Source organism: Rhinoderma darwinii, chromosome 13 (assembly GCF_050947455.1).
Source record: "Rhinoderma darwinii isolate aRhiDar2 chromosome 13, aRhiDar2.hap1, whole genome shotgun sequence".
NCBI classification, from domain to species: Eukaryota; Metazoa; Chordata; class Amphibia; order Anura; family Rhinodermatidae; genus Rhinoderma; species Rhinoderma darwinii.
This window is the reverse complement of record NC_134699.1, coordinates 25,637,197-25,664,627: the sequence shown is the minus strand read 5'-3', so window position 1 is coordinate 25,664,627 and position 27,431 is coordinate 25,637,197. Positions and strand designations below refer to the sequence as shown.

The following is a 27,431-nucleotide window of genomic DNA, read 5'->3' as shown; positions in this document are numbered from 1 at the left end:
GAATACTTTATTCAATACCCAGGGATCCTTCAACAAAACGTATGGACAACATATACAACTGTATGTAGTGTAGTGAATACATTGTCTGTTGTCAGGGGTCATAGATCCAGCGTTTCCTGACATTTACGCCGAACATATTGAAACATAAGATGTGAACTGAACCTTAGAGATACTGTTGGCAAGTATGGACAAGTACTGGTGTCCTGTCAGCGCTCGTGTTACAGATGACACTATAGTTACAGGACTTAAATACAGTATTTGAATGGTAATCTCCACCCTTGAAGTAACTATGTTTGATATATCAGGGATATTCAATGTCTATTAACAAAATCCTTTGATCAACCTGTCAGATAAAAGTGCCATATAAAGTAAAATAATGAATACAAGTAAAAGTATCAAGCACTAGAGGGCGACAAATCCACCTTTTATATGGTAGCATGCAATATTTTTATTTATTTCACAAATGTCCCTGAAACGACATAACTATGTTTTTATCATTATTATTATTATTATCATTATTATTATTTGCAAGCTACAATGATATTTAGTCGATAACAGACGCGATTCAAGAAATGTGGAATCACAATACTGTTGTAACAAAAATTCCTTTATTATAAAAGAAAATACAACCATGTGGATGAAATGTGTTTGCAATATGACTTATATGATTCCCATAGATTTTCAGCACAAACTGAACACATTTTATTGCATATAAAGTAGAGCTTTTTATACATACTGTGTTTAAAGACACTTGTAAAATGGAATATGTTTGACATGTGGTACATTGCTGGGATATAATCGTGTACGTTGCAGGTAGGAATTAATTTGCACATTTAGCCAATGCGTGTTCGCACATTTAGCCATCCCAGTGACCGCACGGCGAAGTCCTAAGCCTTTCTACACTAACATCTGACTCCCTGAGCGACTTTGACAAGGGCCAAATTGTGATGTCTAGAGGACTGGGTCAGAGCATTTCCAAAACATGTGGTCTCATGGGGTGTTCCCAGTATGTAGTGGTCAGTGCCTACCAAAAGTGGTCCAAGGACGCACAACTGGTGAACCAGCGACAGGGTCATAGTCGCCCAAGGCTCATTGATGTGCGTGGAGAGTAAAGGCTTCCCTGTCTGGTCCAATACCACAGACTTAGTGTAGTACAAATTTCTGAAAAAATGAATTCTAGCTATGATAGAAAGGTGTCAGTCCACACAGTGCATCACAACTTAATGTGTTTGGGACTGCGTAGCCACAGACCGGTCAGAATGCCCATGTTGACCCCTGTACATCGTCGAAACTGCCTCCAATGGGCACATGAGATTCAGAATTAGACCATGGAGCAATTGTAGAAGGTGGCCTGGTCTGATAAATCCTGATTAAACGGTATTCCCTAATGGCAGTGGCGTCTTTCAGCAGTGGTTTGAGGAACATGACAAACAGGTCCAAGGTGTTGACTTGGCCTACAAATTCCTCAAATCTTAATCTGATTGAGTGACTGTGGGATGTGCTGAAAAAACAATGGATTCATGGAAGCCCCATTTTGCAATATCTGCTGCTAACGTCTTGGTGCCAGATATCTCAGGACACCTTTCAGAGGAGTCCATGCCTCAATGGGTCACAGCTGTATTGGCGCCATGAGGGGTTCCCAAACAATATTAGGCAGGTTTAAATGTTATGGCTGATCAGTGTATGCCTAGGCTGTACAGGCAGCTGCTATGCCATCATGTCATAAAAAAATAAGGTTAATAACATATGTTTATAATCCTACATTTTTTCATGTTTTCTGATTTTATCTGTTTGTGAAGTTACTTTTAGTGATTTTGTAGCTAAGTTCACCCATCTACTGCGGAATAAAAAAATCTCCAGCATTCTCTACAGTCCACTCAGATATTTTCCGCTTTGTGTGAATAGGGTTTCACTTGCATTGTACCGTTTGTTCTGAGTTTTTGTAACAAATCCGCCACATCTGAACTTCGGCCTCACAGTAGAGATATACACTGGACGTAGCTATGACAACCAGAATGAAATGTTACATTCTGGCTCCATTCAGAGAACTGGGAAACAGTAAAGAATAGAAAGTTTTTTTCCAAAGTGATTTCTTTTTTTCATTTTGTGACTTAGCACCTTTATAAAAGCAGATTAGAACCTCATTTAAATCCTAGCTTCACTTGAGACAGGAACATTTAGGGTCTCTTCACACTGCGTTTGCAGGGTATGTTGGAGGTATACGTGGGGAGGAATTCCTTTCGTATACCTCAGACGGAAGCCTCCTATGTATCATGTATAGACATACATTGGCATACATTGCTCATAGACTCCTATGTTAAAAAAAAAAAAAAATGTATATTGCTTGGTGTATGTTTTTTTTTACTGGATACCTCAGTATGGGCTGGCATTATCGACTACCCTATTTCATACATTTGAAAAAAGGGTATAATGATGTAATATGGGTCTCTATGGATATGTTCAGCATATGTGCCAGGAGCTTTCCTGGCACATATGCCAAATGTGAATAGACCCTGAGGTATGATTGCAGTTACTTCCAGGATCCAGCACCTCTTCATGCCATGCACACCAGGTCCAGGAAGCTACGATACGGAAAGCTGTTTGGCTGGGTCCTCAGTGGAGAACTGATGGTCACCAATCATTTCATTACCTGACTCTATACCCCCGAATGCAGGGCTAGACTAAAAAATAAAGTCAGTGTTCTGTTAGTGTGACATGAAGGGGATATAGGGGTTAACTGCAGTCAAATCCGATTTTTCCTCATTTTGCATAAAGTTCAGTTTGGTTAATTTTATGGAATCAAAGCAAAGTATAAATTACTGAGGGAAGAGGATTTTTTGGATACATTTTCCTTCTTGGGGTATAGTTGATTACGTTCGCTTAGTGCACATTTCTTGTAAAACACCTGCTCTTCAAGTAGTTCTTTTTTCACTCTCTTCATTGTCCTAATTAACATTTATATGTGCGCAGTCCTGGAAAATGAATAGAGAAGAATCGCCTTTGCTCCCCGCTTACATAGTATGTGAACTATTGAAAAAGTTAAATGTATGGACAAAGAGCCCAAATAGGGTGTATCTGGGTGCAAGGTGTATGAGAGCCTGTGTGTGTGGTATAAAGTGTATGTGTGTATGAAGGGGTTCTCTGGTATTTTTATATAGATGCCCATCAATATCAGATCGGTGGGCGTCCAACTCCCAGCACCCACACTGATCAGCTGTGTGTGCATGCCATGTAAGTGCGTGAGGAGTTATTATGTGTATATTTAATTATGTATGTTTATGCCCTGATTTTGGTATTTCACATATTACTGTGACGGCTGAGGGGGCCCCATCAAATTGCGGTAAAAAGTTTTGCAGTTTTCGGATGCGTTTTTTCCATGCAACCCTATTCAGATAAATGGAACTGATTTTCAGTTGCAGAAATCTCTACAATAAAATCTGCAGCATTTGCAGGGGCCCTGAGGGTAAGGCCACACAGAGCGTCCCTGACATGGTCGCAACGCGATCAACAACCACACCGTAACCATGTTCGGCATGGCTGTCAAATACCCTGTTAATGGACGCGCGTTAATGCGGGTAATACGGCCCTTTATCTGCAAATTCGTGCGGCCATTAATTAATACAACCTTTATGGCCGCACGATTTTGGAAGTAAATGGCCGCTTTACCTGCAATAACGCATGGCCATTAACATGGTATTTGACAGTCGCGCCGAACATGGTGCCGGCGAGATTGTTGGCCGCGTCGCGACCATGTCAGGTCGCTCCGTGAGGTCTTACCCTAAATGTTTCCCTTCAGGTGACAGGTATTTAGGTCTGTAACAATAGAGACAGGTATCTGGAATCTTTCAGCTTCAGCAAGACAGAACAGCCAGGACATCTTGTACTAAGCAAAACGTCTCCGTAAAACTGAGGTAATTGTTCTAATGAATCTTTATTAATGTTATAGTTTGCTTTCAAAAGCAATATATGAAGATATTACTGTACTCTACTGTATTAACACAAAAGGCAGGAAAAGAACACTACAGTCTTAAAATTAATTCAGTCTCTGTCATTTTATTTATAATTTAATATCTGCAGAAATAAAATATTAATTAACAAATGTCATTTTCTGAGCAGCATATTATCGTCTAAACCAGCCAAAAAGCTCCAGATTGCAGACAAGTGGGTCGAGGATGACATTACCGATTGTTACCAGTTATAATAGTTTGGCCTAGGCTACCCAGCTACTTCTTCCATGTGATGTCTGAAGCGAGAGGGTCATGTGACTTTAGTATTAAAGAGGACCAGTCACTACTAGGTCATATAAGTTGAACCGGTTAACTGACCTGAATAGCGCTGTCTCCCTGATTCCAGCGCTGTTGTTTTTTTTGCCTGGACTACGCGTAGGCGTAGGTTTTCCTGCAACCGGGGCAAAGATTCAAATTAGTGATCCCCCCCAACTTCTTTCTCGACATCTTCTCCCCCCTTGACATGTTTGCTATCTCTACCAATCAATGAGGTGTAATTTTTTTTTCAACATTTTTTTCAATGTAACTCGAGCATAAAACCATTTCTACATTTTACAAGCAATATAGTTATATAAGGGAGTTAACATAGCAATAAATTAAAAGAAAATAAATTAAAGAGTCTACATGCAGCCCCATGTAGATAGCGCCATACACAGCCCCCTCTCTTGTAGAAAGTGCCACAAACAGTGCCTCTCTGGAAGTTAACGCCACACAGCCCCCCTCTTGTAGATAGCGCCACACACAGCCCCCTTGTAGTTAGCGCCACAAGCCCCCCTTGTAGATAGCGCCACACAGCCCCCCTTGTAGATAGCTCCACACACAGCCCTCCTTGTAGATAGTGGCACACACAGCGCCTCTCTTGAAGTTAACGCCACACAGCCCCCCTTTTGTAGATAGCGCCACACACAGCCCCCTTGTAGATAGCGCCACACAGCCCCCCTTGTAGATAGCGCCACACAGCCCCCTTTGTAGATAGCGCCACACATCCCCCTGTAGATAGTGCCACACACAGCCCCCCTCGTAGATATTGCACACAGCCCTCCCTTGTAGATGGTTCCACACAGCCCACCTGCAGATGATTCCACATAGCCCTCCCTTGTAGATGGTTTCACAATGCCCGCTCTCCAGGTAGTGCCACACAGCCCCCTTGCAGATGGTTCCACATAGCCCCCCTGTAAATAGTGCCACACAGCCCCACATGTAGATGGTGCCACACAGAACCCCCTTGTATATGGCGCCATACAGCCCCCCTTGTATATGGTGCCACACAGCCCCCCTTGTATATGGTGCCACACAGCCCCCCTTGCAGATGGTGCCACACAGCCCACCTTGCAGATGGTGCCACAGAGCCCCCCTTGCAGATGGTGCCACACAGCCCCCTTTGCAGATGGTGCCACACAGCCCACCAGCCCCGCCCATAAATGTAATGTGTCGGGTGGCGCGGGACCCGTAGCAGCAGGGGGCCCTGAGAGGATAGGACTGCGGCAGATCAGCCATATCAAAACAGCTGATCGCTGCTGATAGGCGCCCTGTAAGCCATTCTGCTGCAGCAGCCCGGCCTCCAGGGCGCCTATCAGCAGCGATCATCTGTTTTGAAACACCTTCTCTGCGGTGCCCCCCCCCTTCCCTACATCCTAGCTGTGCCCGGTGCACATGCCCCGCCCGCCCGCCCCCAGCTACGCCCCTGTTTCCCGATCCAGAGATATGAATCACACTTCACTTAATTTGCAGACCGAAGCAGGTATAAAGAGATTCCGGTCATCTCTTAAATACAGGAAAAAAATGGTTCTACTTTACTGCTCAGTCACAAATGAGTCTTTCCTCTAGGAGACACCTCTCACCCCGATGCAAAGATTCTTCTTGGGCCCCTCCCCAAAACTTCTCATGGCCAACGGCCCGCAGCTTTCAGCTGCATCGCTGGGTCTCCTAAGTGACCCAACGATGCAGCACTAGCAGCCAGGAGTCACTAAGGTTTTGAAACGTCAGGGGAAATAGCCCCAATACATGTTTCCCCTCCAAAAAAAATGTGTGCATGTATGTATATGTGTGTATAGGAGACAGCATATCTATAGCACTACGACCCTATAGCTATGGATAGGATTAGATACAGTGGCTCAGCAGACAGTATCACACATGATAGGATTAGATACAGTGGCTCAGCAGACAGTATCACCCATGATAGGATTAGATATACGGCCCAGCAGACAGTATCACACATGATAGGATTAGATATAAGGCCCAGCAGACAGTATCACACATGATGGGATTAGATACAGTAGCTCAACAGACAGTATCACACATTATAGGATTAGATACAGTGGCTCAGCAGAAGAGTATCATACATGATAGAATTAGATATAGGACTCAGCTCGCTACCATTGCTGCTCTAGTGCTGGACCCAGGAAAGGTAAGTATAAGAATTGTTTTGCTTTTTTATGTGTTACTAATTATTTTTTTGTGTGTGTGTTTTTTTACAGGTTCGGTTGTTGGACTATGTCGGATTCATGGACTACTTCGATGAGGCTTTTTTTTTTATTCTCAATAAAATGGATAACGAGGATTGTGTCGGATTTTTATTTCAATAAAATATTTTATCTATGTCTTTGTATTTTTAAAAACTTTATTACTAACTCCTTATTAATGGCCGCTGGCTGATTGACAACATCCATTACTAAGGCGAGGCTACTAACCCCCATTATTACCCCGGTACCCACCGCCACCAGGGGTACCGGGAAGAGCCGGGTACGATCCAGTACCCAACCATCTGTAGGTGGCCGCAGGCTGGTATTATTAGGCTGGGAAAGGCCAAAAACAGTGGACCTTCCCACCCTGGTAATGCCAGCCTACTGCTGCTATGTTGTATCTGGCTGGTTATAAAAATGGGGGAACCCCACATCGGTCTTTCCAATCATTTATATATTTATTTTTTAAAAATGACGTGGGGTTCCCCCCCATTTTTCATAACCAGATACAACATAGCAGCAGCCTAGCATTACCAGGGTGGGAAGAGTCACTGTGTTTGACCTTTCCCAGCCTAATAATACCAGCCTACAGCCGCCCCAGTGCCAGATCATCACTACAGATGGTCGGGTACTGGATCGTACCCGGCCCTTCCTGGCCCCCCTAGTGGAGATGGGCACGGGGGTAATAACGGGGGGTTAGAGTTAGCTTCTGCACCGGCTAACACTAAGCCCCGCCTTAGTAATGGACGATGTCAATCAGCCAGTAGCTATTAATAAGGCAGTAATAAAGTTTAAAAAAAAATACAAGGACATAGAAAAAATATTTTATTGAAATAAAAAACCCACACAACCCTCGTTAACCATTTTATTGATAATCAAAAAAAGCCGTCATCAAAGTAGTCCTCAAATCCAACGTAGTCCAACGACCGAACCTTTAAAAAAACACAAACACACAAAAAAAGAACATTAGTAAGGGCCTGTTCACATCACCGCTGACCTTCCGTCGGAGGTTTCCTTCGGGTAACCCCTCAACGGAAAGGCAAACTGAAAAATCAGCTTCCGTTTCCTCACCATTGATCTCCATGGTGACGGAAACGTTGCTAAAGTTTTCAGTTTGTCACGGTTGTGACAAGGTTCTGTTGTTTTGATGGAATCAATAGCGCAGTCGACCGCTATTGATTGTGTCAAGATCAACGGAACCCTGTCACAACGTTGACAAACGCGAACCTTTAGCAACGTTTCCGTCACCATGGAGATCAATGGTGAGGGAAACGGAAGCTGAGGTTTCAGTTTGCCGTTCCGTTGAGGGGTTACCTGACGGAACCCCTCAATTGAAGGGCAACGCTGATGTGAACACAGCCTAACACATATGATAGGCTTAGATACAGGGCCCATGTGTGTGCTACTGTTTGCTGGACCCTGTATCTAAGCCTAACGTAGGCTTAGATACAGGGTCAAGCAGACAGTAATATTATACAGTATAAAATTACTGTCTGCTGGTTCCCTGTATCTAAGCCTAACACACGGTAGGCTTAAAAAGGGTTGTCCAGTCCTTAAACATTGATGGCCTATCCTCAGTATAGGCCATCAATAGCTGATGGGTCGGGGTCCGACTCCCGGGACCCCCGCCAATCAGCTGTTTTGAAGGGGGTGCAGAGCTCGTACGAGCGCTGCTTCCCCTTCATTCCCCTTACTTGCTCACACTGTGAATCGCTGACACGTCCGTGTCAGCGATTCAGTGTGAGAAAGTTTCCGTAATGAAGGGGAAGCAGCACTCGTACGAGCTCTGCACCCCTTTCAAAACAGCTGATTGGCGGGGGTCCTGGGATTCGGACCCCGACCCATCAGCTCCAGACAGTAATATTAACACACCAACAGTAATATTAATCTTACCCTCCTCTTCGGCCGCAGCGAAGGTCCTGACTCCATCCAGGGTCGGGATGCTGTGCACAGCATTGTGACGTCAGGACCGCTGCTGCGCTCCGGAAGGAAGAATGTAAGTACTGTCAGTTACTATAGTAACGGGGGCCCGTGTAGTTTATTAAATAGGCCCCAGTTACTATAGTAACTTTTCATTGATGTGGTGTGGGGGGGCTGCACCAATTGCGACCCCTATAGTTACACCACTGGCTTCACACCATGTAGTAGGTATAAAAGTCTCGCTGAGTTCTGTACTACTTCTCCCAATAGAACGTCGTCTCTCAGAATCTCCTGCCAAGCCATTTCCCCATAAAAGTAAAAAAAAAAACATAAAGCAGCGCTGCGATTGTTGAGTTTTAGCAATAGCTGTTTAATTATACTTACAGGCATAATAGGCATTTTCGGTTAAAAACACGTGGCACACCACTGATGCCAGTTCATAGTCTGACCCTGAGTTTTACCATATCGGCTTCTTCCTAGTTTCCAGTATTAAAATGTGCCTTTTGCATGAATCTGGGCCATGTAAGGTCATACACAAGACATTAAAAATAATTTTAAATAAAGCCGAACTCAAAATTCGGTGAAAGAACGCTCAGGCAAATTTACACCAGTTTGGGTGATGAACTCATAGTTGCAATTGTTTTAATACCCCTCGTTTTGTAATACGTTCTTACAGCTAATGATGTAGATCGATATATTAGTGAAGAATGACAGACTTCTCCTGTGATTGTAGTCAATGTGATCTGGCAGTGGTAGACTCCTGAGAGATAATTCCCATGAATTGGGAACATAACATATTGTGCATGGTATTTCTGAGTAATACTTATTTTTCTCTTAGACAGAATATCCTGTGTACCAATTTAACTGAAGGATTGCTCCAGGAACACACTGCTATAGTCTTCTCCCTTCTAATTGGAGGTCATAACTGAAAGACAGTGTTGGTATTCAGGGTTTTAAATGGCACGTTACAGTACACTCTGTGGTAGGCAAATAAACTAGTGCCAACTGACTGTGCTGTGAATTATGACTAAATTCTGAACAGGAACACTGCCAAGTTGACCTCACTTCCCTCTACCATGTTTGTGATGGTTTTGTCAATTAGAACTGGTAAAAAATGACGGAAAAAAAATAGCGCTGCTGTACTATTTCTTCCAGTAAAACGACAGACAACCTGAAGGAAACCTGACGTGACCTTTTAGGCCACTTTTTCTGCAGCAAATCCTTAGCATAATACAGCACCAGCAAAGTAAATGAGATATCAAGAAATCTCATCTACACGTTGCAGAATTTTTCCTCACGTAAATTGACCTGCGGTGTGTATTTTAAAATCCACAGCATGTCAATCTATCTTGCGTTTCCGTCACAGAATTGTATCTGACAAGTTTATAAAGAAAAACGCACCAAATTCCGCAATATAAAATCTGCACCTATTTCCACATCAAAATGTAAAATCTGCACCTAAAAATGTATTAACAGCATTATCACGTGCTGATTTTACCTGCGCAATTACCTCTATTTATTTGCACTTTTGATATAGATTTTCCTCATCAAATTCCGCAACGTGTGTATGTAGCCTTAAAGTCAATGGGTACCATCGGGCATCGTTAGTCTTCGTCACGCAATGGCTCCGGCACTTCCGTTTTTTTTCAATTGTAAAAAAGTAGCGTAGATGTGAACCCAGCCAGACTTCTGCACAATACTGAGGAATTGTTTTTGGAAACATTTGTTTACATGTGGTGGCATAATGGACAGTAAAATAGTTTATCATCATTATTATTATTACTATTATATTTTGATTTTATGTTTCCATAATTTTTTACTTTAGGCCCTATTCACACGACAGGGATTCCCGGGCGTTCAAAAAACGCCCGTCACACGGCTACAGTAGGAACGATAGACACCAAATGGGGCTATTCACACGACTGATTTTTTGACGGCCCAGGACGTCAAAAAATGGGACATGCCCTATTTTCGGCCGTTCTCCCGGCCGTCCGGCTCCCATAGAAGTCTATGGGGCCGGGTAATACACGGCCATCACTGGAATGTGTTCCAAGTGACGGCCGTGTCTTCCGTTGCTTGCTCTCTCCTCCTCACAGTGCAAAGTGCATGTGAGGAGGAGGAGAGTATTTTTTTGCTCCCTGTAGGAGCGGAATCCCCAATCCCCGGCCACAGCTTCGGCAACGCTGTGGCCGGCGATTGGGGATTCCGCTCCAGGAGAAGTCCCTACTTCACTGTCCATATGTGGACACAGTGACGTCAGGGACTTCTGAGGCGGAATCCCCGGCGCTGTGGCCGGCGTTTCTGCTCCAGGAGAAGTCCCTGACTTCACTGTCCATATATGGACACAGTGACGTCAGGGACTTCTGAAGCGGAATCCCCGGCGCTGTGGCCGGTGTTTCCGCTCCAGGAGAAGTCCCTGGCTTCACTCTCCATATATAGACTTTGAAGACAGGGACTTCTCCTGGTACGGTGGCGCTATCTACAGAAAGCTAGGGGGGTGCTATGTAAAAGGGTCCTGTGTGGCATTACCTACAGGGGGCTGTGTGGCATTACCTACAAGGGGCTGTGTGGCATTATCTACATGGGGTTGTGTGGCATTACCTACAGTGGGCTGTGTGGCATTACCTACAGGGGGCTTTGTGGCATTACCCACAGGGGGCTGTATTGCATTACCTACAGTGTGCTGTGTGGCATTACCTACAGGGGGCTTTGTGGCATTACCTACAGGGGGGCTGTGTGGCACTACCTACAAGGGGGACTATGTGGCACTACCTACAGGGGGGCTGTGGCAGCATCTACAGAGGGCAGTGTGTGGCAAAAAATGTACAAATGAAATTCATTCGTTTTTAAAACGGACAGGGAAAACAACGGATGCAAAACGGGTCAAAATCGGCTGTTAAATTGTAGCTAAATGTTCGACAAACTTTTGACATGTCATAGTGACATGTCAGAAGTTTGTATTGGTGGGGGTCCGAGGACGGAGACCCCCACCAATCGCTAGAACGAAGCAGCTGAAGCGTTCGTGTGAGCGCTCAGCTGCTTCGTTTCTGTTCGGCTTTTTCCGGAAATAAATGTAACGGAGTACGGACTCATAGACTTTCTATTGAGTCCGTACACCGATATATTTATTTCCGGAAAAAGCCGAACAGACACGAAGCAGCTGAGCGCTAACACGAACGCTTCAGCTGCTTCGTTCTAGCGATTGGTGGGGGTCTCCGTGCTCGGACCCCCACCAATACAAACTTCTGACATGTCACTATGACATGTCAGAAGTTTGTCAAACATTTAGCTCCACTTTAAATACGGAAACACATCGGATGCAAAACGGCCGAGAAAAACGGACCAAATCGGACGTTTTTATCGGCCGACACTCGGACCCTCTCGTGTGAATAGAGTGATCTCCTGCCTGTGGCTCTCCAGCTTTTGTGAAACTATTACGCTCAGCCTGCGGCTGTCAGGGCTTGCTGGTGGTTGTGGTTTTAACACTGGAGAGCCACAAGTTGGAGACCTCTGATATACTATATTTTACTACGGTTTTAAACTACACTAAGAGAAAAATACCCATATATCTCATAAGTCACTTATAAACTTTTCAGAAAGCAGTCTAATTCAATTTAAGAGTAAAGTCTATTTTTACCTTGATATATTTCTGCTTAGATTTTTCGCCAGCCAGCAGATGTGCACTAACAATAAATTCAGAACCACCCTCCAAATTCTAAGGAACGGCTAGTGTGTACAAGATATCAAAAATGAAATGATGAGTTTCCACTTGCAGAGTGCGGCCCTATCAGACTGATTTATTATGACGGCACTCCATGTAATGCCCGTTAATACACAGTGATATTTTCCTAGAATTGCAGTCATTTTTATAAGAGGACTCATTATCTGATTTTGACAATTTTCTTCGACCCAATTGAGAGTATTGGGTAATGCCAACCAGAACAGAAGGGCCTAGTGCTTGTTTGCCCTCCCTATACCCTTTCCATAACCCTCCCTTGTTCCTTGCAGCTCCTGTGGAAAAGGGAGTCCCTCAAAGGATCTCATGACACAATAGCAAAGTGTAAAGGATCTGCCAGACATAGCTTCTGTGTCGACGCCCGTGGTTAATCAGCCTGCATCTGTTCTTAGGTCTGCTAGAGTGACTCGATCTGCTACCACTCAGGCTGGTATGCTGAGGATTGGGAGAACCTATCACAGCCTGGCCAGATGGTTCTAGCTCCCGCCCTTGGTCTATTTATACCTTAATTTGCTGCTTGTCCTTTGCCTGTGATTCTCCTGTTTCCTGGCTCTTCTGTTCCTGCTATTACTATTGACCTCTGCTTCATATATACCCTGCTTGACTGACTATTCTCCTGTTCTGCTTTTGCTACCGCGTACTCTCCTGGTTTGACTCAGCTCGTCCACTACTCTTGTTGCTCACGGTGTTGCCGTGGGCAACTGCCCCACTTCCCTTGCTTCTTTGTACCCTTGTCTTGTTTTGTCTGTCGTGCACATAGTGAGCGTAGAGACCGTCACCCAGTTGTACGCCGTCGCCTAGAATGGGCCGTGCAAGTAGGCAGGGACTGAGTGGCGGGTAGATTAGGGCTCACCTGTCCGTCTCCCTACCCCGACATTACATAATCACAGGCCCATATACCTTTTCTACCCTGGTCCCTGACACTACTATGGACTCCCTTGAGGCCCCGGCTCAGCAAATGCAGGGTCTCTCCCTACAGGTCCAAGACCTGGCTCAGAGGTGCAACCAGCGTGATGCTACCCAGGTAGTGCCCTCCAGCGCACCTCTTGAACCCCACCTCAAGTTGCCTGACCGGTTCTCAGGGGACCGGAAGACTTTTTTCTCCTTTTGGGAGAGTTGTAGGCCCCACTCCTCAGGTTCTGAGAGCCAGCGAGTGGGTATAATTATGTCCCGGCTCCAAGACGGCCCCCAGGAATGGGCCTTCTCCTTGGCTCCTGACACCCCTGAACTTTCCTCTGTTGACCTTTTTTTTTCTGCTCTCTGGCTTATCTATGACGAGACTGACTAGACTGCCTTTGCCGAGAGGAGTATTGTTCTGACTTTAGGAAGTGGTGTGTAGCTTCTCGGTGGAATGACCCTGCCTTGAGGTGCCAGTTTAGATTGGGTCTGTCGAACGCCCTGAAAGACCTGTTAGTTAGCTATCCCTCTTCTGACCCTCTAGATCAGGTTATGGCTTTAGCGGTACGTCTTGAACGACGTCTCAGGGAACGACGACTTGAACGTTTTTGTGCCTTCTCCTCTGCTGGCTCCCCTATGATGGCTCCCGAGGTTCCGTTGCTCCGTTCTTCCACGGAAAACTCGGGTGAACCAATGCAACTCGGGGCCTCCGTGTCTCCCCAAAAACAAAGAGAGTTCCGCAGGAAGAATGGTCTCTGCTTCTACTGTGGGTATGACAAGCATTAAGTGAACGACTGTCCTAGGCGTAAGAATAAGCAGCCGGAAAACTTCCGCGCCTAAGTGACCATCGGGGAGGTCGCTTGGGCGCACAGGTATTTCCCGTAAATATGAAACCTAATAAGATCTTGCTTCCCTTTCAGGTCTCTTTTGAGGGTTGGTCTGCCTTCGTGGATACAGGGTCTTCTGCTAATATTATGTCTGTGGAATTTGCTATGTCTCTAGCTATGCCATTGATTGATTTGCCAAAACCTGTCCCGGTAGTGGGTATCGACTCCACTCCACTTGCTAATGGTTATTTTACGCATCATACCCCTGTTTTTGAACTCATTGTTGGCTCCATTCATTTGGAGCAGTGTTCTGTGTTGGTGATGCAGGGATTATCTTCCGATTTGGTTTTAGTCCTTCCCTGGTTGCAGATGCATAATCCCAGGTTTAACTGGAATACTGGGGATCTTACTAAATGGGGTAATGAATGCATGACGTCCTGTTTTTCTATTAATTTGATTTCTCTCGCTGAGGAGGTTAACACTCTATCTGAGTTTATTCAGGACTTCGCTGATGTTTTTTCCAAAAAAGCCTCCGAAGTGTTACCTCCTCATAGAGAATACGATTGCGCAATCGATTTGGTACCAGGAGCTAAGCTCCCGAAGGGTAGGATATTTAATCTCTCGTGTCCCGAACGTGAAGCCATGAGAGAATATATCCAGGGAAGCCTGGCCAAGGGTTACATTCGTCCCTCTACTCAGGGGGCCCAATGGTTCTCTAAGTTTGATCTTCGGGGGGCTTATAACCTTATCCGAATCAGAGAAGGGGATGAGTGGAAGACTGCTTTTAACACGCCCGAAGTTCATTTCGAATACCTCGTCATGCCCTTTGGGTTGTGTAATGCTCCCGCGGTCTTCCACAATTTCATAAACGAGATTTTAAGAGACCACCTGGGGGTATTTCTTGTAGTGTACCTTGATGATATACTTGTGTTTTCCAAGGACTGGTCCTCCCACATTGAGCATGTCAGGAAGGTGCTCCAGGCCCTTCGGCAAAACAAACTCTTTGCTAAAACCGAAAAATGTGTGTTTGGGGTGCAGGAGATACAATTTTTGGGTCAAATCCTCACTCCTAATGAATTCCGCATGGACCCTGCCAAGGTTCAGGCTGTGGCTGAATGGGTCCAACCTGCCTCCCTGAAGGCTTCACAGTCTTCCTGGGGTTTGCTAATTATTACAGGAGATTTATTGCTAACTTCTCGGTCATCGCTAAGCCTCTTACGGACCTTACTCGCAAAGGTGCTGATCTCCTCCACTGGCCTGCGGAGGCGGTCCAGGCTTTTGAGATCCTTAAGAGGTGCTTTGTCTCTGCCCCAGTGCTTATTCAGCCTAACCAAATGGAGCCACAATCATGGAGGTTGATGCCTCCGAGGTGGGAGTGGGTGTTGTCTTGTCCCAGGGTACCCGGTCTCTCACCCATCTCCGTCCCTGTGCCTAGTTCTCCAGGAAGTTCTCCCCCATTGAGAGTAACTATGACGTTGGCAACCGCAAACTCTTAGCCATTAAATGGCCATTTTAAGAGTGGCGCCACTTCTTGGAGGGGGCTAGGCACCAGGTAACGGTCCTTACTGACCACAAGAATCTGGTTTTCCTAGAGTCTGCCCGGAGGCTAAACACGAGACAAGCTCGATGGGCGTTGTTTTTTACTAGATTCAACTTTGTGTTCACCTATAGGGCTGGGTCTAAAAATATTAAAGCTGATGCACTGTCGTTTAGCTTCATGGCCAGCCCTCCTCCGGAGGAGGATCCTGCTTGTGTTTTGCCCCCAGGTATAATTATATCCTCTGTTGATTCTGACTTAGTCTCCGAAATTGCGGCTGATCAAGGTTCAGCTCCCGAGAGCCTTCCTGAGAACAAGCTGAAATTCCGGCTAAGGTTACTCAGGGAAAATCATGACTCTGCACTATCTGGCCATCCAGGCATCCTGGGTACCAAGCACCTCATTTCTAGAACCTATTGGTGGCCTGGGTTGCTTAAAGATGTTAAGGCCTACGTCGCCGCTTGTGAAATTTGTGCTAGGTCCAAGACTCCCAGGTCCCGACCAGCGGGCTTACTATGTTCTTTGCCCATTCCCCAAAGACCTTGGACCCATATCTCCATGGATTTTATCACCGATCTGCCTCCATCCCAAGGCAAGTCGGTGGTGTGGGTTGTAGTAGACCACTTCAGTAAGATGTGCCACTTTGTGCTCCTCAAGAAACTACCCAATGCCCAATGCTAACTTGTTTGTCAAACACATCCTGTGTCTCCATGGGGTTCCTGTCAATATTGTTTCTGACAGAGGGGTACAATTTGCTTTCTGTAAGAAGTTGGAGATTGATCTGTCCTTCTCCTCGGCCTTCCATCCGGAAACTAATGGCCAAACTGAGTGGACTAATCAGTCTCTAGAACAATATTTAAGGTGTTTTATCTCTGACTGTCAAGATGATTGGGTCTCCTTCATTCCCCTCGCTGAATTTTCCCTTAATAACCAGGTCAGTAACTCATCAGGGGTCTCCCCCTTTTTCTGTAATTTTGGGTTTAATCCACGGTTCTCCTCCGTTTCACCTGGTAGTTCCAACAATCCCGAGGTAGATGTCGTTCATCGGGAACTGTGCACAGTCTCGGCCCAGGTTCAGAAGAACTTTGAGGCAACCCAGAGCATACAAAAGACTCAGGCAGATAAAAGACGTTCTACTAACCCCTTGTGTGTGGTCGGGGATCTGGTGTGGCTGTCTTCTAAAAATTTGCGCCTTAAAGTTCCGTCCAAAAATTTTTCTCCCCGGTATATAGGGCCGTACAAGGTCATTGAGGTCCTTAACCCTGTCTCCTTCCGGCTGGAGTTACCCCCATCTTTTCAAATACACAACGTGTTCCATGCCTCCCTCCTGAAATGCTGCTCCCCATCCTTGGCTACCTCGAGGAAACCTCCGGTCCCTGTTCTCACCCCTGAAGGGGTAGAATTCGAGGTGGCCAAGATGCTGGACAGCAGGATGTTCCAAGGTTCCCTCCAGTACCTGGTCCATTGGAGAGGATACGGGCCTGAAGAGAGAACTTGGGTACCCGCCCGGGATGTTCACGCTGGGTTATTGCTCAGGAAGTTCCATCTTCGGTTCCCCAACAAGCCAGGTCCAGCTAGGAAGGGTCCAGTGGCCCCTCATAAGAGGCGGGGTACTGTAAAGGATCTGCCAGACACAGCTTCTGTGTCAACGCCCGTGGTTAATCAGCCTGCATCTGTTCCTAGGTCTGCTAGAGTGACTCGATCTGCTACCACTCAGGCTGGTATGCTGAAGAGTGGGAGAACCTATGGCCAGATGGTTCTAGCTCCCGCCCTTGGTCTATTTATACCTTCATTTGTTGCTTGTCCTTTGCCTGTGATTCTCCTGTTTCCTGGCTCTGCTGTTCCTGATATTACTATTGACCTCTGCTTCATATATACCCTGCTTGACTGACTATTCTCCTGTTCTGCTTTTGCTACCGCGTACTCTCCTGGTTTGACTCGGCTCGTCCACTACTCTTGTTGCTCACGGTGTTGCCGTGGGCAACTGCCCCACTTCTCTTGCTTCTTTGTACCCTTGTCTTGTCTGTCGTGCACATAGTGAGCGTAGGGACCGTCGTCCAGTTGTATGCCGTCGCCTAGGACGGGCCATGCAAGTAGGCAGGGACTGAGTGGCGGGTAGATTAGGGCTCACCTGTCCGTCTCCCTACCCCGACATTACACAAAGGGTATGGGACCAACCATGACTGGGCCCTCTTACCAGGGGCCCCATAGCAGCCACTTGGGGTACCTCTATGGTACATACGCCCTTGGCACATTTGTTCGGACAACGTAGTAATGTGCAGAAAAATGGGAGGGTATTTTGATTGGAAATGTTTGGAACAGGTACAAGAGATGTAGAGTTTGTGATGACGCATTATCCAAAAAAAGATTGACACTAGTCCACAACCCCTTAACGCATTATCACGTAACTGTACGTGATTAGGGTTAAGCGGAAGTATGGACTGCGCTCACAGGCTGAGCGCGCTCCATGCACAGAAGGTGACGGCTGTGTAATACAGCCGACACCTCACTGCAATGGGCGGAATCGAAGCTCACTTTAATTCCGTCCGTTTAACACCTTAAATACCGCGGTCAATCGCGACCGCAACATTTAAAGTGTTAGAATCAGAGGGGCCAGCCTGCTGCACGATTGGCCGGTTACAATGGTTGTTATGGAAGCCTGGGGGCCTAATAAAGGCCCCCAGGTCTGCCATCTTTGTACTCCTTTGAAGCTCTGCCTCCGGCAGGGCTTCAAAGGAGACTGTCAGAATCACGATATACTGCAGTACACTAGTATTGCAGTGTATCATGCAAGCGATCCAACGATCGCTGCTTCAAGTCCCCTAGGGGGACTAGTAAAAAAATGAAAAAACAGTTAAAAAAAGGGTTTTTTTATGTTCCAAAAAAAAAAAGTATTACAAGTTAAAAAAAACAACCTTTTCACATCTTTTTCCTAAATCAATGTTACAAAAAATAAAAGTTAACATAACTGGTATCGCCGCATCCGTAAAAGTCCAAACTATCACAAAATAGCGTTGTTTAACCCGCTCGGTGAATGCTGTAAAAAAAATATACCGTATATATAGAACACGCAAATTGCTGTTTTTTGGTCACCTTAGCGCTCCAAAAAAATGTAATAAAAAGCGATCAAAAAGTCGTATATCTAGCCCAAAATGGTACGGGTGAAAACTACAGCTCGCCCTGCAAAATTTAAGCCCTCACATCCCTAAATTGATGGAAAAATAAAAAAGTTATGGCTCTCAGAACATGGCGACACAAAAGATTTTTTTAATTTAGCAAGTAATTTTATTTTCTTAAAAGTGGTAAAACATAAATTTGTTATCGCCGTAATCGTATCAACCTGTAGAATAAGTTGAAGTTGAAGTTTTTACCGCCTGATGGACGCCGTAAAAACAAACCCCCCCAAAAATTGCGTAATAGCTGTTTTTTGCCCATTTCACCCCACAAATAATTTTTTTCAGCTTCCCAGTACATTATGCGGTACAATAAATCGCACCATGAAAAACTACTACCTGTCCCTCAAAAAACAAGACCTTATATGGCTATATCGACAGAAAAATTATGGCTTTTGGAAGGTTGGGAGGAAGAAACAAAAGTGAAAATCCGAAAAATGGCTGAGGAGGGAAGGGGTTAATTATTACAAGTGACAAGGGTAGGTTGGATGAAAAGACTGAGGAGGAATCGCTAGGTAGTATGCCTAGGTGAAGGATTCCACAAGACGCTCTTGTAGATCCCATGGAAGAAAGGCGTTCATTGCTTCAAAGTTTATTTTGCATTGTAGAGCGACTTTTAGATTTCATATTCTGTGTGAAGTTTGGATAAGGCGGAAATAAAAATGCTGAAAATAATCAGGCTGGGACTTTCCAGGAAGAATTGGCAGTTTTTATTTTTTGTTAATGAATTGGAAACCTCATTGACAAGGTGCTCCAGAGCAAGAGACGCTCTTTGTAACCGCTCTCTACACTGCATAAAAAATTAGGATTCTAAACAGAGAACCCGCTTCTATTACCTCAGAATTATGCTCCAAACCAATGATAACATTAAAGCTTAGGCACAAACAGTGGAGGATCATCATTAGGGCGGTTTGGGCCATTTATTGGCCGAGCGGCACAGGCCCCCTCATGCCTAGTGGCGTCGCTAGCACCGGAGAGGGCCCCGGTGCTAGCGACAGCCACATTCACTTATATCTGCGTACTCAGGACGCAGATACAAATGAATACTATAGGCTGCAGGCCAAGTTAGGCCTGCAGCCTATAAGGCGCTGGGAAGACTCCCTGCGCAGGCCGGCGTGATGACGTCACTGCATCACGCTGGTCTGCGCATGCGCACCACCCGGAGGCAGTGCAGCACTCCGTCCGTCGTGGGAACGGGGCAAGGTAAGTACAATATTTTTTTGTTTTGGAGGGCTATGTGGCATTATAAAGGGGTGATTGCTGTGTAGCACTATATACAAGTGCTATATACAATTCCGTTTGAAATTTTGAGTTAGATTTTGCTCTGCCTGCACGCCGATTTTCGCAGCGTTCGCATATGCTTTCTCTGCCTCCCATTGATGTAAATGGAGGTCAGAGGCGTAAACGCCCGAAGATAGTGCATGTCCCTTCTCTTTCCCGCGAGACGTTTTTTTTGCCTGCGGGAAAACAACGCCTCCGCCTCCCATTGAAATCAATGGGAGGCATTTTTGGCCCATTTTCCGCGTAAAAAAACTCGTCAAAAAAACTCTGTGTGAACTCCCCCTAAGAGTGGACCTTTGTAGAGCGCTGCATAATGTGTTGGCACTATATAAGTAACAGAAATAAAATAAAATAAATTATAACTCTGGTTTTCAGTAGAACACTGAGGGAGTTTTAGAGTAATAAGGGTATGTGCACACACACTAATTACGTCCGTAATTGACGGACGTATTTCGGCCGCAAGTCCCGGACCGAACACAGTGCAGGGAGCCGGGCTCCTAGCATCATACTTATATACGATGCTAGAAGTCCCTGCCTCGCTGCAGGACAACTGTCCCGTACTGTAAACATGATTATACTACGGGACAGTTGTCCTGCAGCAAGGCAGGGACTTCTAGCGTCGTACATAAGTATGATGCTAGGAGCCCGGCTCCTTGCACTGTGTTCGGTCCGGGACTTGCGGCCGAAATACGTCCGTCAATTACGGACGTAATTAGTGTGTGTGCACATACACTAATGGTTTGCTTTTAACTAAATACATAAATCTGCTGCTTACCAATGTGTATTAAAAAAAAACCCTGTCCTGAGACCCTGTAGGTAAAATGCCATTGCCTTAGGGTCCTTTTACATGGCCCATTTTGGCCATAACAATGAGCATCGACCAACGATACGGCTCGTTGATCGACGCTCGTTCGCTGCTTTCACAAGGGTTTATGTATGGGGACGAGCGCTCATTACTCCGATCGCTCGTCCCCATCATTTTCTATCATGTCGGCAGCACATCTCCCTGTTTACACAGATGAGGGAGATGTTCTGCCGACAGAGATAATATTTTCTCCTTCAGAAACTAGACGATACGATCAACAATATGATCTACGTTTGCTCGTTCATCAGCTGATCATTGCCCTGTTTACACAGCGCAATGATTGAGAACAAGCATTCTGTGAACGCTCGTTATGTGCGTCGTATGGCCATGGTGATGTCATATCCAGCAAGTCACGTCTAGTGCTATAACAAAGTCTGGGTTGGGTGACCATATTGGTTGTCACCTCCTAACTTCCCCAGAAACAGAATCTGCCTGAAAACAGCTGAATAGAGTTTATGGCTATAGAGGAAAACTCAGTTTGCAGGTGTCCCTATTATTTACATGTTAATGTAGATCAACTGTATTAATAGGTTTTTTTCATTTGTTATTTGGCTGGGTTCATACTGCATTTTTGTTGCGGTTTTAGCATGCATTTTTTTTCATGGGATTTTGTCTACCCAAACAAAACAAAATGCGTATTAAAATGCACAGTGTGAACCCAGCCTTTTACTACGTTCACACAGGGCAGATATGCTTCATAAAGGTACACAGCGTATCCGCCCTGGCAGCCACAGGGAATTCCAGCCAAAAAACAGCACCAAATTGTGGTGCAGTTTTTCAGCCAGAATGTCCACTGCGGAAAACTGCACGTTTAAAAAAACCAAAAACAACACGTACTTACCCTCTGACATCCTGCAGACTGGCCGCCTGGGATGGCGTTTCATCCCATGTGACCGCTACAACCTGTAATTGGCCCATCCCAAGAGGCCGGCCTGGTCGAAAAAGCACTGAATTCTGGGTAAGTATACGATTTCTGAGTTGCGTTTTTTTGCGACGGAATCGCAGCTTTTCCGCCACAAAAAAAGCAACATCTGCTATTTGTTGCGGGTTTTACCTCCCTATTGAATTCAACTTGGGAAAACCAGCAAAACAAAAGCAGTGATTACGCAAATACATGCTGCGGATTAAAAAATCGCACCGCAGGTCAATTTCTGAACGTTTTTTCCGATCATCATTTACGCAGCGTGTGGATGAGATTTGTTCAATTCTACCGTATTATGCTGCAGATTTTCCGAAACAAAATCCAGAGTCAAGGAATCCTAAATTGCTTTATTAGGAGAAAAAAAATGGTTACCTATTTTGAATACATATAGAAGACTTGTCTGTTCGTTGTTTGTTTTTTGTATATCATGGTATCGAAAAAAAATAAATTTAATCTTTAATGTATTTTTAATATAGAAATACAATAGTACAATGCTCTGTTAGGCTATGTTCACACGGAGTATTTTGGGGGAGGAATATCTGCCTCAAAATTCCGTTTGGAACTTTGAGGCAGATATTCCTCTCCCCGCACGCCGATTTTCGCGGCGATTTTCGCGCCATTTTTCGCCCGCGGCCATTGAGCGCCGCGGGCATAAAACAGCGCGAAATACGCTTTCTCTGCCTCCCATTGAAGTCAATGGGAGGTCAGAGGCGGAAGCGCCCGAAGATAGGGCATGTCGAAGATAGGGAAAAAGACGCCGACGCCTCCCATTGAAATCAATGGGAGGCGTTCTCGGGCCGTTTTTGCCGAGTTTTGCGATGCGGTTTCCGCGTCAAAAAACTCGGCAAAATACTCTGTGTGAACATAGCCTTAACCTAGAGACTAGCAGGAAATCACCAAAATGTTTGGCATTTTCCGGGTCCAGATTTGAAAGTATAAGGGCTTGCCCACACGTAGCGGAATTGATGCGTATTTTCCGTCCGGAGTTGTGGACGGAAAATAAGCAGCAGAATACAGTAGCAGCAAAGTGAGTGAGATTTAACAAATTCCTGCTGCTGAAAGTGGACTGAATTGCTGCGTTTTTCAGTCACTATCTCCTAACATTGTGAAAAACGCAGCAAAATCTGCACCATTTTCTGCAGTAAAAAACGCAGGAAATGTTGCGTTTTTTCCGCAGTGGAAATCCTGCTAGTTTCTGCGGAATTGCTGCAGAAATTTTCTGCAGCAATTCCGTTACGTGTGGACAAGCCCTAAGGCTGGGTTCACACATTGAGTAAATATTACGCTTTTGGACAATCCTAGAAACCCGTGATGCATCTGTAACACATTCGGATTTTGTTGTAAATTTTTGTTTCGATTTTATTCATTGTATTGCAATAGATGAAATCTGTGGTGAAAATTAGCATCATACCCACAATAGATAGGGCATGCTGTGGATTTTAGAATATGCAGCATGTTCAGAATCCACTGTTGATTTTTTATACTGTAAGTAAACAGAGTTTATAAAAACTCCATTTGCTTACATTATTTTATACTTTGTTTTGCAACATATAAGAGATGTGTGAACCCGGCCTAAAGTTCTGGAACGTCTGGTCAGGGAGCAATCAAACTGTTTAAAAATGTGTTTGTAGGGGCTTGATACAAAATGTTTTTTAGTTGGTGAAATATTTATTTTTGCCCTTCACTAATACGTATGAAGAATATAAGCAAACAAACTGGAAAGTGAAGCGGATGGATAAACTCTATAGGTGACGTATTTGAAAGCACAATTTGTCAATTGATTAATAAAACACAGATTGGTAGAGGTGGATTAATGGTTCATTTAAGAAAAGGACTCAGCAGCTTGAAGCGCAGCGGGGTATATCATTACAAACGCTGGCATTCAAAAACATTGTTGTATTGTGAACAGCTTTTGATAACAAATTGAAGCTGGAAGGCATTTCACGCAGGGCCATGTTAAAGGCTTGATTTGAAAATAAGAAGTAGACAATATATTAAAGTGTAGTGGACATACAACAAAATTGATGATAATCATAGCTGCAATCCCAATAATACATTCCCATCTGACAATAATATATTGTCCTGCAATTATAGGAGTAAGAAACATCTCTATGGAACTATGCGATATATCACAGGATAAAGACTTTCAACAAATGATCAGGACTGCCTACAATGTCAAAGCACCAGGCAGATCAAAGTAGGCTACAAGTTCATTTTCCCCATTTATACCTTACTGTAAACATGGCCCAGCAGGGAAATAGCTAAAGGCTCATGGGCCCTGGTGCAAAAGTTCTGCTTCCCCTCCCGTGCGTAACTTCTCTTCATGGCCGCTGGCTGCAGCTCGTCCTCTCAACCGACCCATCGATGCAGCACTAGCAGCCAGCGAGGGGCCTTGCTAGGGTCTTAAAAGATCAGGGGCACAAGAGTCAATGGCTCAGCTCTATGTACTATAGAAAACTCTAAATAAGCAGTCACCAAATAATAGATACCACCAGTTCAACACAGTGAAAAATGAATACAGTACAGTTACATCCAGTGACTAACTGGTGACGTCTTCTCTGATTGAAGTCTCCTTTCTTCCCTATATGGGCCCTGACCGACATGACGACTTTTCCTAACCACGACTTGTCTCTGAACACGAACTCACAAACCTGCTGCTATTCCCAATACCTCAGTGCCCCTACACAGTAATAGTGCCCCACAGTACTAGTGCCCTGTTTTATGCCCTAAAAAGTATTAGTGCCCCACACGGTAATAATTTCCCCATTGTGCCTAGTACAAAATAATGCCTATTTTGTGCCCCACAGTAATAGAGCCCTCCTTTGTGCCCCAAACAATAATACCCCAAAGTGATAACTGCCCCATTTTTACTCCTACACGGTAAAAGTCCCCCTTTGTGCCCCCTCAAAGTAGTCATGCTCCTTTTGTGCTTCACAGTAATTGTCCCCTTCTGTGTGCCCCATAGTAATAATCGCCTTTTTGCCCCCCACAAGGTAATAGGGCCCGCACGCCACGCTGTGCTGGATGGAGAGCATAAAAGAAGTAAGGGTACACTCAGCCATTGTTTGGTGAGGAGGACCTGCGGGGCCGCCCCCCGGCTTAGGGGCCTTGTCACAGCCGTGACCACTATAGATACGCCACTGGGCTCCAGCCACAGATTTGTCTTCCTGCAAGTCGCTTTCTGATCACTACCACAGTTACAGTAGATTACATCTGAATTATAAAAGGGGTGATATAATCTAAAGTGACTTCATAGGAGTTCATAGCATATTATTAAAAGCTTTCTTGTCTGAAATGCGTAAGCAGTGACTTTTCTTTGTGTCTGAAGTAAGTCCATTTATACAATCCCATGCATTTTATCGATGCTAGACTTTTCTCTTTTCTTATGTTGTGGCCATTGATCCATCACCTCATATGCCATGTCACATGATAGGGAGGATATGGTCCTTTCGGGTATGACAGCAGTACATCCACATAAACATGGTGGATCAAGGTGTTGAACCTTTGTGGTAGAACTGTAAAAAGGTGTGTACAGAACGCAATCCTCCTTAGTAGGTTGACAGGTTTAGCTGTTTCATCCCTCTACCGTTATCCACGCCCTATTTTTCTCATAGGACTTTTACATTTCAGCTGCCAGAGCGCTACAATCAGCTGATCGCCAACATTTCCTCATTTAGGGAAGGACTTGAGATAACCCCATAAAAAACATACATGGATGAGTCTATAAAGCTGGTGTGTATAGGTCATTGATATGTAGATACAGAAAGGTGCCCAGTTATTTCCCACTAACTCAGTGCTGGAATTATGTCCTTGTAAAGCAGATTGATGTTCATTAACAAACACTTGAAGTATGAAGCTTGTTGCATATATTAAAATAGTAAGGGATGAAAGACTTAGAAGTAATTTAACTTGAGTTCTTGGTAGGGAAATTTTAAGAATGATTAGCTTTCTGTCAATAATCAAGTATAATAATAATCAAGTCTATGACTAGCGCAACAGCCACAGTCCACGGAATTGTAACATATTATAGTTACTTGGTGCAGATATTGGCTCCCATTTATAATTTAACTGGAAATATATTAAGGTTTAGGGCTGGAAAACAATGATTGAAAATGCACATTTACTAAAAGAAAGATCAATAAACTTCTATATGTTAGGAACTGTGTAATTGATGGTGAACACATAGAAGTAGTTGACATATGTTGCCAGAAGAGTAGAAGTATTGATATCTTTGAACTTTGAGACTTTTAAGAAAATTGTGGACATCGGCAAAACAATTGGATCCTTGATCAAATAAAGCATTACCATGTAGCACAAGTGACCAGACTAAGGTTACATGCACATGACCGTTTGTATTTTGCGGGCCGTAACGAACAGATCCGTTGTCCGTTTTGCTGTCCATGTGTCATCATTGTTCCTTCTAATCGATTTGGTATGTCTGTAATGCATCCGTATGTCACCCATATTCATGGATCCGCAAGAAAGAAAAACAAAGGCAGAAGAATTATGTCACTATCTTGTCCCAACACCCTGAGATAGTCACATGATCCCCGTCGCCTAGCAACTCATCAGCAAAACACGATTGGCATACGGATAGTACACGGATGGCGTCAGACAGGAATAGGACCTGCTTTGAGTTTTGCAGTCTGGTCCCACAGTGTTCTATCCATTAAAAAAAACTATTATCACACTGACAAAAACAACATTCGTGTGCAGGTAGCCTAAGTACTTATGCAAATGACAGCCTGTATGTGGCACACAGAGTCCCTACGCGCTGTAGTTTGGATATATTCAGTAGATACCCTGTGTGCCACCTGATGGTGCCGCCAATACAACACTGTATAAAGGAACATGCCACAATTTTCTTACTGTCTGATTCATATGGATTATGACAGAAAACACCTCTGTATACCCATTTCAAATCGTATGCATAGGTATGTACAGCATGGCCCCATAGGTGTCCAGTTTGCAGTAGTAATCACTTAATTATCCATTGCCCACAAATAAAACAAAATGGCCCAAAATTTTTTATTGCCAGATTCATATGGAATTAGACAGAAAAGACCTCTGTATGCCCTTGTCGGAGGCATATGTAGGTATAGTATGGCCCCGTACTCTGCTATAGGGGTCGTATTATTGTTCCGTAAGCCTTGAACGTTGCGTGGAGCCATGAGGCCTTAACCCGTCTTATTTTGGACATTCTATAAGAAGACCAAGCTCATTAAAAATGACAAAATATCTTGGAAGATTTGAGTAAGACAATGAAAAGTATGACCATCTGCAAGATGAATGCATATAGTCACAAAAGTTATGAACATATCAGTGAGAAGACTGAAGACGAAGGAAGAACCAGACAGGACATTCTGGAGCATCCTGGTGTCCAGATTGTAGTATGTCGTATGTAGTAGTAATAACTGGAGCCTACAAAGGAAAAAAAATATTATTTACATAGATAACATCTGTCACATGCAACCATTTCTTGATGAATTTCTAACATGATTTTCACAATAACTGCAATTAAAATGCACCATATCAAATACTTGGTTACCTAGACCAAATATTCAATGTTTTACTACAGGTTTCGAAACCTACATCGTTCTATGGGCTCGTGCACAGGATCGTGTACAGCATGGTGCACAATATGTCATTCAATATGGAATCATATTGAACACTGTATTTTGGCAATTTGCTGTCTGAACTGCTTGCCGTACTCCGGACCATATTCTCTCTGTAGAAATGCTAATTTCTAGAGAAGTAATGTGGTCCAATGTACGACATCCAATGAAGCACACACCGCCATAGGA

At 44.5% G+C, this 27,431-nt stretch overlaps 1 protein-coding gene and 1 long non-coding RNA gene across 7 annotated transcripts in view; one reads left to right on the top strand and one right to left on the bottom strand.

Annotated features, from left to right (window-relative positions):
• The window catches only part of RIMS4 (regulating synaptic membrane exocytosis 4), a 185,547-nt gene that overhangs the window by 17,901 nt on the left and 140,215 nt on the right, over positions 1-27,431 (top strand). The window lies entirely within an intron of this gene.
• The window catches only part of LOC142665489 (uncharacterized), a 30,450-nt gene continuing 29,672 nt past the window's right edge, over positions 26,654-27,431 (bottom strand). Inside the window, exon 4 of the long non-coding RNA XR_012851516.1 lies at positions 26,654-27,048. This is a non-coding gene — a long non-coding RNA (uncharacterized LOC142665489). The remainder of the gene's footprint in view (positions 27,049-27,431) is intronic.